Below are 13,433 nucleotides of genomic sequence, written 5' to 3' on the forward strand. Positions count from 1 at the left end.
ATCAAGCCTGAACCATTCTTTCTCTGACCCCAAGACGACTTCTCCTCTGGATGCTGTGCTCGGGAGAAGTGTTCCTTTGCTGTTTTTTAAGGGATTTCAAGGATGATTTCAAACCAAATACTTACTAAAAAAAAACCAAAAAAACAAAAACAAACTCACACTTTCCTCACTCTGCTGTGAATATTATGACAGTGAGTGTAGCAAGAAAAATATGTGTCCATTTAGGGAAGTAAAAGAGGAAGGCATTTAGCAGGAATCCATTTGAGCTTATAAGAATATAGAAGGAATTTCTGCTTTGAAACAGGAGTAATTGTGCTGACAGAGGGAGGCTGACTTATTATACCCAACTAGTTATCACGTGATCGCATTACTCTATAAAATCTCCTTTGCAACTGTATGCAATATGATGCTGCAAAATCAATCCTTTAGTTTCTGTATGCAACGTACTTAATAGCATTAAAAAATGCAAAAGATTTTGTGTGAAACAGAGAATAACTTTAAGTCAGTAGAAAACTAAACAAAGCTTACAGTGTCATCCAAAGTCCACTGAATTCAATAGCATGGTTTGTATCAGGCCCAAAGTAACTAACTTAAATTTATAGATGATCAACATGTTAATTTTCTTACTGACTTTCTAATAGGGTAGTAGATTTTTCTAACAAAGCTGAAAACTGACTTCATTGTTTTACTCACAAGGGGGAAGGAAGAACCTCAGGTTGCACATTGATTTCTGTATGCATAATACTACATAGTAATTTTAAATTACTAAACATTTTTCATAGGAAAAGTGCCATTCACATGCTTAGAAAGTAAGGCAATTTTAAAGATAATTTATCTGCTGTCAAATTTAAAGAAGGAATCCACAAATGTTGTTAGTGAAAAAGAATAAATAGTGGATGAAGAACACTTCAGAAGTGTATCGTTCCTATTCCACACCATGAACTATAGTTGGAAAAGGCTATTGAAACAAATCTGATTTCTATAAATGTAAACCAGCCATCTCATGACACATTTTTCAACTGCAGTTTGTAATCTAATCTTACAGCCAGTTAAAAGACTGATTTAGTAGTAACGTAACCAAGGTTACACCATATGTGTGTACATAGTCACTAGATTCATAGTAATCTGTGCTACATAGTACAATGTGGATTACTGTGAGTTTAGCAGCTATGAGGAATCTAGCTTAAAATAGAAGTGCAGGCATTGTTTGATACTGTTTTGGATATGTGTATCTGTGACCTTTGCAACAGTTTTGCTGGAGGACAGTCAATTGTTCAGCTGTTGTAAATCTACCACATTCCAAAACTGTCAGTGCATCTGCATTCTTTTGCACAAGCTGACACTCTCTCTCAGAGGATATTGTATTCTCTTATCCCAATATTAATAGCAAAAGCATGTAAATCAATTTATTAAGGAGAGTAGACTCATGAAAAGACTGTTGGATCACATCCTGTAAAATTAACTTCAGCTTAACTGGAAAAAAATAGATCATCGTTTTCTAAAATGGATACTTAGCAATAGATTATGATATTCGTATTTGGGCAACTCTGCGAAGGAAGGTGCTGTGAACTGAATTCTCCTACTCGTATTAGTGGGATTTCTACATACTCAGCATACTAATCTGCCAGGCCATGCAGAAAAATGAGTGCTTAACTTTCAAGAAAACAAGAGCTGGGCCCTCTTACTCAGTGTAACTCCTTAAGTTTAGTTTAGTTCACTCTCCTCACATCATAGCACAACTGCTTAACATTTCCACTTGCCTCAGACTTGAGGCTTGTACAGAAGAGGTGACAGGAATAAAGAATCTGCATAGGATTCAGTCCATGGAAACAGAGGTGGATTGTCCAGAACGTACATGATGCCAGAAGTGATGGTGTTTATCAGCAGTCCATTCCTGCAGCAGCCTCCATGTGTAAGCTGCAGGTTGGTGGTACATTTCCTGGCAGCTCCTTTGGCTGGGTAGGGTTCCTGCACTACTCGTGTGTTTCTGCTATGGAGAGGTCATATGCTTTCCAACATGCTTTTCCATACTAATGAAATCCATCGATGCAGTGTAGGTTCTGGCCAGTAGCATCACAGTTTGGTTCATGTTTTACATAGCCATTTGGACTCTGGTGTGACACAAACTTTTATTCATTTCAAGAATAATAAGAAAATACATTTTGCTAATTGAAGAGACCCTGCTTTTTTTTTGTGTGTGTGTGTGTGTGTGTGTGTGTGTGTGTGTTTTCTTCCGTCACCCCATCCCTCTCAGCAGTTTTATTGCCCTGGCATTACATTGTGAATAGCTTCAATCTGTGCTGTGGGAATCGTGGAGCAGCAAGTCATTCAGGTATTGTGTATTCTTGTTCTACCAGCGTTAGTCACGGTGTAAAGTCATTTCGCATTCATGTGAAATAACTTGTAATTCTACAAGAAATACCAAATGTCTTACTCTACTATAAATTGCAGCCTGTGAACCTGAGTCTAATATCTGACGCGAGAGTGGGGTGGGAATTTGAGAAACAGTGAGCAATGGATAGTTTGTTTGGCAGTCACAGGAAAGTACTCCTGATTCTGTCATCAAAGGAAGAAGCTTTGTCTGTATAAGCAGCCCTGGATCCTTTCGAATGGGATCTTGCACTCTTTGGTGTAGTGGAGTGGCAGCAATATCGGGCCTTCCAAGAGTAGACCTCAGCCAGGTGAAGAAGTCTTATGCCTTCTTCCAAAGCTGATTCCTTCCTTGCAATTGTTCGTGGAGAAATTTCGCTGGGGTTTAGTCTCTCTTGCCCAAGGAATGTTTTGAACTACTAATTTTTGCTTGATCAATTAAAAGTAATCTAGAGTGACTTCACGGTGTTAGGCTGAAAGTAAGTTGGTGCTCTTTTTCCACCTGCACATTACATGCCATGTTGCAGCAGAGGCAAAACCCACAAATGCAAACTGAACTACTACAATACAGTAAAAGCCTTGCTGAAATGACACTAGAAACATTTGCTATGACTCTGTTTTCTGTTCCAAAATCTCATTACCCAATAGGACTTGCAGAAAATATCCCACTGAGCTATGGTTAGCTCACCCATTGTGCCCTGGCCTGAGAGCACCAGTGGTTCAGTGAGCAGAGCACTCAGCTATGAAATGCAAAATTTTCTGGTTTGAGTTTGATCTGCATTGACATGCAGGATGTGCATGCCGTAAATTAACCCACTGGTAAGCAGTTCTGCCAAAATGTTTAAAACATTATGGTTTTCTTCCATCAGCTAGGTATGTAGTGAGTCCATCACTAAGAGCTGGAGCATGCGGGAGGAGGGAGGCAGGGACCCTTTGTGACACAAAGTTGCTGTACCAGAAAATAGAAAGACATACCCGTTATGAAATTGTGCGAGTTGTTTGGATATGAGATTAGCATAGTCATTCATATACTGTCGTCTTTTCCATCTATAACAGATTGCAATTATGAAATATTCTCATTTTGAATTATATCTATATTTTTTATATAAAATTCATTTTGTTCATATAAGTACCTCTCTCTCTAAGCTTATCTGCATATTCCATTATAATTCATAGCTTTCTACTAAGATAGCCCCAAACTAATCAGTGCTTTACAAGCTAATCAGCTCATACTGTCACAAGTGGCATAATGCAAGTAATGATGCTTTAATTCAACTTCTAAACAAGGAGGAGAAAAAATCAGATTGAACAAAAAGAGGCTTATCATGAACTCATGAATTGATAATCATGATTAATGGAGGATTTCTGGGAGAAGATGTGGTTAAATCTCTTGCCTGTGACCCTTTCATTGGGCATGGTGAAAAAATAAGCACACATACTCCTGTGGTATGTTGACCCAGCCAGCAGCCAAGAACTTATCTCCAGCATCCTCTCCTAATCAAATCTGTTATCATTTCCATGGATTAAAAAAAAAAAATCTTTTCTCTCTTAGACAATCTCACTATTAAATATATATGTCCTGGTTTTCTATATATCACATATGCATTCGAGTGAAAGGACAGGCTGTTTCTCTAAAAATGCATAATTATGACAGTGAGTGAGGATTCCCAGGTCCTGTTCTTCACTGTGTTCTTGAATTCCAGTAAACATACCGACAATAATTGTCTCTGTCTAATAACTATATAGAGATCTGCAAGGAAAGATGATGATAAGCACAAAAGAGTTTTGCTAGATAAGTTAACTTTTAGTAGGGCTTTGTTTTAGAAAAATGTTTCTGTAGTTTGGCTGATAATTCAGCAAGGCTGAAAAAGAAAACCTCTATAACCTTGCCAGACAAACCAGGTGAGAGAGGAACCTTTGAAAATAAAGGGAAGTAGTAAAAGGTCTACCATTGTGTTGAAAATGGACAATATAGTACCTACTCTATATCAGAAATCACAAACCAAGTAAACCTTGTTTCCCTGGAAAATACATCAATATCAAGCCAAAAGCTCTGTTTTATTTAGCATAGGTATGAATTATTTCTAACTTGCGCCCATTAGGCTACTTAGAAAGTAGTCACTAATTCAGTTAGAACTTCTGTTGCATTAAAATTGGTGTTTGAGGAATAGATAGATTAGAGTTCACTTGTATATTTGTCTTTGCCATTCTGCAGAAATAATGAATGGCTTAAAAAGGGTAAATCAGGATAAGAGCCAGGCACACACAGTCTGTCAGCTCTGCAATTTAACTTTCTTGGAAATGAAATTGAGATCCAGTGTGCTAGAAGAGAGCACGGGGTTGCAAATGCAAACATTTTCCTATTTCTCTGGACAGACTGAGGATTTTTTCCTGTGCCAAGAAATTCCGTATGATATCGGATTTTTAAATCTTATTATTTTTAGAATTTACCTATCCTCTAAACTAAAAGAACAAAACTATAGTTATCTGATGAGACTGAAATACAGATATGTTAAACCAGTTAAAATAAATATGCTTTTTTTATAATATATAGTGTCCTTTGGCAATGAGTTCCATCAGTTTAAGTCTCAGAGATTAACAGGATTTAAAAATCATTAAAATGTAGATAGCGAAATCAACTGTTACATAAGCTTTTTAAGAAGAAATCTCACTTTTATCAGGTCTCCATTGAAACCAACTGCTCAGCTAACCAGACTAGAAATGGGAGAACCTGGTTTGTTCTTCAGGAGTTGGCGCTGTACAATCTGAATGTGAAACGGGCGCTCTAATGCGCTGCAGAACTGAACACCAGCCTCCGTTTGCTGCGTTCGGCAAGCAGCTGGAGGCTGGCCCAGGGTGCCAAATGGATGTGACCTACATTAGTGGCTTGAAGGCATTTGCTGAAATGAAATCTAAGATGTTGCATCTTTTCACCTGGATTTCTGTGAAAGTATTATTTATATACAGAAAAATGGTAAAACGGATGCATTACTTCTCAGCCTCCTACCATTTAAAGAGTTTATTAGTTTGTGATACCTTCCCCCCCCCCCCCTTAAATCTTCCACTCTGGCTTGCTCTCTTCCCCTTTTTGTTGCCAAGTATTTATCTCTTTAAAGAATAAACACTGTATTTCTTCCTTCTCAGCACTGAATAAAGCGTCCCTGATGGCTCTGGACCATGTCATGTTATAAATGTTATTCTTCCAATTGGGTCACAGTAAAGAACTTTACTGCTTGTATTTGAAAGACATGAGCTTAGTTGATAAGATATTTTATTAGTCTTTCCATATTTGTAATTTCCTTCTACATGGGTGATCTGTTCATTGCTTTACTGGAGAATGAAATAATAACTGGAGAATAATTTGGTTTGTTCATTTATGTCTTAGGGTTTGATAATAGGCATACATGTAGGTAAAGTGCTCCTAAAACTGTGCAGTATTGGATTTTGAAGGATTCTTGAACTGGATGAAGACAATCCAGGCAGATTCTGTTCTGCCTGGAGTAGTGGTTGCAAGTCTCGGTAGTTGGAGTAAATGCAAACACTGCAGTGAGATGATGATGATGTTGTTGTTGTTGTTGTTGTTGTTGTTATTAATTTATTTTTAAGGCCAGGTAAGCTCTGCTAAAGCACAGTACTAAATAAAGTGCCGCATCTTCTAACCAGCATCTGACCCCAGCCAGCAGCCAAGCACCCACACAGCTGCTTGCTCACTCCCCTCACTAGCTCTCCACAGTGGGGAGAAAATAGGAAGAACAAAGTCAAGAAAACTCTTGAGTTTTGATAAAAAACTGTTTAATAGGTGAAGAAAAGAGGGCGGAATAAACAAGCACAGCAAAGGAGATGGCACACCACCTCCCATGGGCAAACCGAGACCCAGCCAGTCCCTAAGCAGCCACTTCGGAAGCAAAAAACCCCATCTTTTTCTTCCTCTACCCCAGTTTTCGTTTCTGAGCTTGAGGATACCTGGTACGGAATATCCCTTTGGCCAGTCTGGGTCAGCTGTCCCAGCTGTGTCCCCTCCCAGCCTCTTGCCCACCCTCAGCCTACTGGCTGTGGGGGTGTAGTGGGAAACAGAGAAGGCCTTGACACTGTGCAAGCACAGCTCAGCAGCAGCCAAAACGCTGGTGTGTTATCAGCACTGTTGGAGCCACAGATCCAAAACACAGCACCATATGGGCTGCTATGAAGAAAGTTAACTCCATCCCAGCCAGACCCCCAAATCATGCTACTTTTTTTTTTAGTTTATCTTTCAATATCCTAGTTTACAAATTCCTATTTCCCATTTTCTTTGAGATCATTTTCTCACTGTAGAGATATTGAATACTCAGTTTTCCTCAGGTGATTACCACATTTCATTGCTGCTGCGACTCCTTGGCCTATTCACTTGTCATGTTGTTATTTCTGTACTGTTTTCCACTAGCACACTGGGCCCCATATTTTCTTATGTTACCAGCAAAATCTGTTTTGCTTAGCCTGGCTTTCTTCTAGGTACATGTGGTAGCTCTTTACAGGTTCTTCAAAACTATTTATTTGGGGCCAGTAGAAAAAGTTACTAGCCCTCTTTGTTTTATTCAGTCCCCAAATGTCTTTTAAATCTCTCGCTTTTATTATTGCTTATCTATCCAATATCTCCAAATGATCTCTGTTAAGACAGACGTCTGCCCCTGTCTTGGCAGATCATGGACTTGCAGGCACAGAGAACGTGCTCACTCTATGCCAGTTGTCAAAATCATTATTATGAGACTCTGCGGCAATGCTGCATCCCCATTACAGTTTACTACCAGACAAGGTGTGTCTGGTTTTTAATCAAATTGCCGTGTATAATGTCTAGCTTTAGAGTTTGTGTCACTGCATGTTTGCATATGCTCTGTATTTTTCTTGGGGCGTTTGTGAGCAACTTACTTTTGCCTTTACCATCGTATTTCCCCATGACTGGAACCCACTTAATTCCTTCAGTTTCTCAATGTTTTTATTAAAATCGACAGCCCACATCCATCGTCATCTTTACCCAGCAATTCTTTCAGGTTACTGGTTTGAGAGGCTGGATACCAATTTCACTCCCTAATTCACAGTGCTAAGGAGCCTTTGTAACCCTTGTTTGCCTGTGGGAACAACTCCAACCTTACATTGATCCACTCATACCTATTACTCTACCAAGGTGTCCTTGCCCAGCTTCAGATGTTCCTTGCGGCCCTGGAATAGATGGCTGATTCCTTCTTCTCAGGTCAGTTACAATCTCCCCTACAGCTTTTCTGCCTTTCTTTTCATATCTTTAGGTTAAAAACATTTATTATGTTCTGTTTTCACGTGGAGTGAAATTAGTCTCATACAATTTGCCCGCTGCACCTGCATTAGCTGAAAGATACTACAAATACTTGTTGGATCTGTGGACACAAAATCTTTTGATCTCTCTTCTTTTCCTTGGCATCCATGGCTCAGGACGTTGGAGCTACTCCCTAGACTTCTCTCTGAGGAGAAAACATTTACATTTGTTCAAATTTCCTGACCTTTATGAGAAAATGAAACATTCCAGTAACTTTACAATGTTTAAAATTCAAAACTGCTAAAGATACTATTCATGGGTTTTGTATATTGTCTTAAATGTGGAAGGTGCATTACAGAATAGACATCAATAAAGTTCCTACGCTAAATATAATTGGAAAAAATACCACAGGACAAGACAGAGGTCGTTGTGGAGGGATCGTGAATCTTTTGGCAGCGATGAGACTGTTGACTAACAAGTTAATATAAATATATTAAACTGTAACATATTCTTTTTTGATTGATTTAATGTTGTGGTGATGTTTATACATGTACTTTTTGGGGTATTCATATATAAAGTAGGTCACCAGTTTTTGTGAGAACTGTACAAAGAACCTGAGCCTGGGGAGGCTGCGATAGTAATGAAAGCTAAGAAAATACGGTTTATGAGATAAAGTGAGGGAAAGGGACTTTTTAGTCTAAAAAAGAAAAAGCTAAGTGAAGATAAATATGAGAATATAAAAATTGTTCTAAGAAGAACAATGGTAAGTTGTCCTTCCACCGGCCATGGGGAAATTAGTTTAATTTACAGCAAGGAAAACAAGTTTGATATGAGGAAAGGTTTTCTGACTATACAGGCTTTGAAATGCTGGAGTGTTCAAAGAGGCCGAGGAACTTCCCTCAGCAATGTTGAACAGGTATCTGCCAGGATAGACTAGGTCTGTTCTGGGAGTCTGTTCTGCCTCCCAGCTCTTTTCCCATACTAACATGACTTTTAATGCTATAGTATTGGCAAGATTATTCCCATTTTTGCTGTTGTGGAAAGCTGATTCTTAATGTTGTTAACGTTTGAGTAATAACAACAGTGTAAAACTTCTGGTTTTCTAATTTTCCTAATTTTTTTCTAATTTTTTGATGCTTAGTTTCGAGATGCTTCCCCCCCCCCCAGTTGAGTTTTTCCTGAAATGAGTGTTACTGTTCACTCTCACAATTTTATTTTGATTTTTGCAATATATTGTATTTTTCTTCAAGTTCCAGCTCCTTGGCAGCATATGATCAAGTGAAATGTTCCTTCTGATTTTTCTAAACTGGTGAAAAAATTTATTCATCATGGGAGTGGTTGAATCACAACAAAGACTCAAAAGAACTAAAAGGTAAACAAATTATTTTTGAAAGATATTACGATTCGAAGACAATCTCATGCTTTTGGGTATGCCTGCATCACAATTTTTGAGGTAGACAGTGTTGAGCCTGTCTAGACTACGCTAACTTATTTTAATATATTTTCCCAGCGTTTCAGGTAGGAGAGCTGACTGGCACTTACATGATTTCTTGCTTCAGTTTCTGTGCAGCAAACAGGAAATGTCTCTCCTTTGTGCAAATGGCAAAAGCGCCAGCTTTTGTTAAAGCAAAAGAAAAGATTGTCAGGACAAGGACTTTGTGAATGGAGGGAACTTTATACTGCTATAAGTTGCTTTCATTGAAATCTCTGGGTGAGCTTGCTGAGAGCAGCTCTGTATTTGATTTACGTAATTTGGCTTTTTAAGTTGTATTGTTTGTTTGCAGCATACTGCCTCTCTAAGGAGCTTTCTCCATGGATAAATAGCAGCGCTGGATTAGAACCACCTCTGCTATAATGAGGTTACATTTTAGGGGGGAGAAAAATGGGAAAATAACATTTTTTTGTATGCATTGCAAATTATTATGAAATATTTCTGCCCTGCATATGAGGAAAAGCCAAACCTGATACATTTGGCTCTTTCCCTGGAATCTGAGTATGTGGTAGTCATAATTTCCTTTTTCCTTTAATTCTGTGTGTGCATATTTTAGGTTAATATAGAAAAGTATTTTCCTCTTCATTTATCTCACACTTGGGACAATATTTTTCTGATTCATTTTACTGATGGCTTTAAAAACATGTATTTTCTTGTTTGCAGGAAGCTCTGAATCCCAGACTTCTCTTGGTCTCTCAAACCTGCATTCCAAGAAACAATGCAAGAGATAATTCTTGAATAATTATTATATATTTAGTGTGTTCAGGAATTGGGGGTAAAATTCTCCCTTACTAAAGTCAGTTGCCTTTAAAGAGGTTAGATCTGATCTAAGAAGCTGGGTTGTTTCCTTTCCTAGGATTGAACAGAAAGTAAGTTTTGCTTGTGAGCTTCATTAACCTTAGGCTGAAACATTATAAGGCTTGCATAAAACCTTGTTAAAGTTCTTTTGAAGTTTGCAGAAGTAGGATGAGTAAGATCTTCAGAGTCTGGCCCAGTGTTTCTCCAGAATATACCTTTGAGTAAAGACAGCTTTTGTAAACACTGATAAAATAATGCAGTTTAGGCTTGCCTTCTTTCAAACTCTGGCAGCCTTGGAGCAAAATCAGCCAAGAATAAGAAAATGTCCTCCGCCTTCCAGTGTCTCTCAAACTTTAATGTTTCAGTTCTGCAAAGGGCTTAGGAGCCTGGCCTTGATCCAGGCAACTATTTGGACTTTGGGAGTTGTCACTCATATAAAGTGACACACTCAAGTGCTGTTTGGCATTTTCCTTGTTCAAACCCTGAAAGATTAAGATCTTGATCCTGATAATTTCCACCATGCCAGAAGAAAGGTGCCCAAGCTGCACATTTCTGGAAACTGGGAACGTTTAGTGGAGAAGCTGCACTGTACGCTTTCTCTCTTGTCACACTCTTTCTTAAGCATCAGTTACTGACTGTAACTCTGAGAGATGAGACACTGAGGTCAGACCTGTGATCTGACCCTGTACTACTGGTGTTAAGAAGTTCAAGTGCTCTTTTATGGCTGAAATGCCATTGACAGTTGACAGGAGGTGAGTCTCGTCATTTTTAAATTCTAAAAATGAGCACGCTTTACTTTACCAAGTGAATAACATCGGAAAACCATGAGATTGACAAATACGCCTTTAGTCCTGGTGTTGCAAACTGCTGGTTGCCAGGGCACAGAAGGTGAAATTCTGGTGGCACTAATGGCAGTGGGCCCATTAGTTCTTCTGTATTATTTTCATGGGACCGAGTGTTTTAGATGATAAGTTCAAAATTTTAATGACCTGCTTATCTCTTAACTCTTCTGTTCCAAATAACAAGTGGGAAACAAATACTTCACTAAAATGTATTTTGTAGGAGATGTGAAATGCTAAGAGAACTACTCTTATCAGTATGATGAAATCTCCCGCTGCTCTGAACCACCTGCGAGTATATTTAATGTCAGTACCACATGTCTGATATGATTGAAGAAGATCTCAATGTCTTAAAAAAAGTTGCTGGTTTATGCACAGTTAATGTTCTTAGGATATGTGCCTTTCCAGACCTCGTTTCTGGAGCGATCATTCTAATTATTGTTAAATACAAACAGTCAGAAACTGGCAATAAATGTAACTGTGATGAAAGATTGTTTCAAGAACACTCAAACTTCTTGGTTCACTCAGCTATGAGATGAGCAGGTTGGCTAGCAATAAATCACACTTTTTAAGTGACAGTTGAATATCTTTTATTTGGAATGATACTTAATCAGGCAAGAGTAAAAGATGTCAGAGAACATTACATTTAATTGATACATCAAATGATTAATAATGGGTGAAATTTGGAGGTCCTTACTGGGCTTCTGACTCAGAGCTCTACTTTAATGGAAGTTTGCCTGAATAAACACTAAGTAACAACTGATTCTGAACCTCAGAATGTGACCCAGTAATACTTACCACTTATGTTGTGCTCTAAACTTTCAGAGCTCTTCTGTGGGTCAAATCCTGAACACAAAGGGGCTATTGAAGTGAGCATGATTTGGTCAATTAACCTGTTAAATCTTTGCGTGCAAGGCAGTCAGAGGCTGACTGTGGTTTTGGAGAGGGGTTACTCAGATCCAGCAATTTACAATATGTTGAGAATCCCATAGAGGCCTTGTCGGACCCCTGCTCCTCATGGAATAATAAATCATATGGTATTTTTTCAATTGGAAGAACATATTAACACGTCTGCTGCTCCAGCTGGAGAGAATAAAATCATAATGGTTTATCATAAATTGCATATATTTCTTGTATCCATACCATTTGTGAAATATTTTTTCCCCTCAAGTTGAAACCACAGTGACACGTAGAAAGGTTCTTTATAATGCACCATCCATGCAGACTGGAGGAATATTAAAGACTAATTAAAAGCATAAGTCACCAAAGTTGATTCAAATGCAAACTAGGCCTAATTTCATGATGGATCCATTAAAGGCAGCCAAGGTTGCAGTAGAAAGATAAACAGGCTGAAGAGCTGCTATATTTAGAAAAAAAAAATGTATACTAAAGCCAAGAATCCTATGGGCGGGAGATGAAGGGTCAAAGCGACAAAGGTGATAGGAAGCAGAAACCAAAGGGAGGAATACAGTTGCTGGATTTCAGCCACATTGAAGGCTTCTCTGAGGTGACTTACCGGAGCAAGCTAAGCAGGGTTTGGTCAGAATCTTGCATAATGTCAGACTGATCCTGCTTTCATGGAGGCAAAAGTGCCAGATTGCTTTTGCACAGACAGTCCACGTAGTTCTCTCACACCCCATCTAGTAGGCAAGATAGAGCCAAAGTGCTGGCAGTGGCTCCAAGCAAAATCAATTTTGCGTGACAGTGGTATTCTTACGGCCCACCTGCAAAGGCCATTTCCAGTTAGTTTGAACCATCCAGCACGCTGATTCTTTCTCCGACACTCCCACGCTGAACATAGCCTGTGACTGTGGCTGCTGGAGGCTTAGTTCCTGTGACAGCACTAGGGGTAGGGTAGCGATGGGGAAATCACTCGCGCTGCTCCATATGGACCTGGACTTACACTGACTGGGAAGAGAACTGAGTTTTTCTGCCCATACCAGGTGAAGAGATATGTAGACACACCTTTGTTTAAATTGTGAGCAGCAGGCCTAAATATTTCTCCTTCAAAAATCAGCATGACATGATTGGGTTTGTTTTTAATAACCCTTTTGATATCATTCCTGTGTTGTGGTTATTAGCAATTACCATGCTGCTTTTCCCTTTGCCCAAAGCTTTCTACCCGCTGATAGCAGCTTCACATATTAATTCCTAGCACCATCCCTGCAGCCAGCTGTGTCATCACAATCGCTCGGCCGTTCGACTCGCTGTGGTTATTGGTTTGATGGATTACAATCAGGATTTTGATCTCAGCAATAGCAATGAATGCTGAGCATGACAAATTATATCTTCCTGAACCCGTATTTGGTGAACTGCCAGCATTTCATCTTACTTGACCACTGTGTAGCTTTCTATCTTGTTAATCACAACACTTTGATAAGGGGATTGTAGCCAATTGTTGGTATCCCTGGAACAAGTACCAGAACTGCATTTTACGGGACCTTGAAGTCCTACTTTAGATTTTATTCTAAATCTGGTGTTTTCTCCCTTCATAGAGCCATTCTAAAAGAAATACATATATAGGCTTGTCTTTTCTTCATCACCTTTTGTTGTTTGGGGCTTTGCTCTTGGAAATGCAGCTGTTCCTTTATATAATTTAGTTAAAATTAACAACTGCTTCCTAGCCTGTTTCATTATAGCTCAATGCTTCTGGGACTTAAGGTTTGATGTT

Source organism: Platalea leucorodia (assembly GCF_965183815.1).
Source record: "Platalea leucorodia genome assembly, chromosome: 5".
NCBI classification, from domain to species: domain Eukaryota; kingdom Metazoa; phylum Chordata; class Aves; order Pelecaniformes; family Threskiornithidae; genus Platalea; species Platalea leucorodia.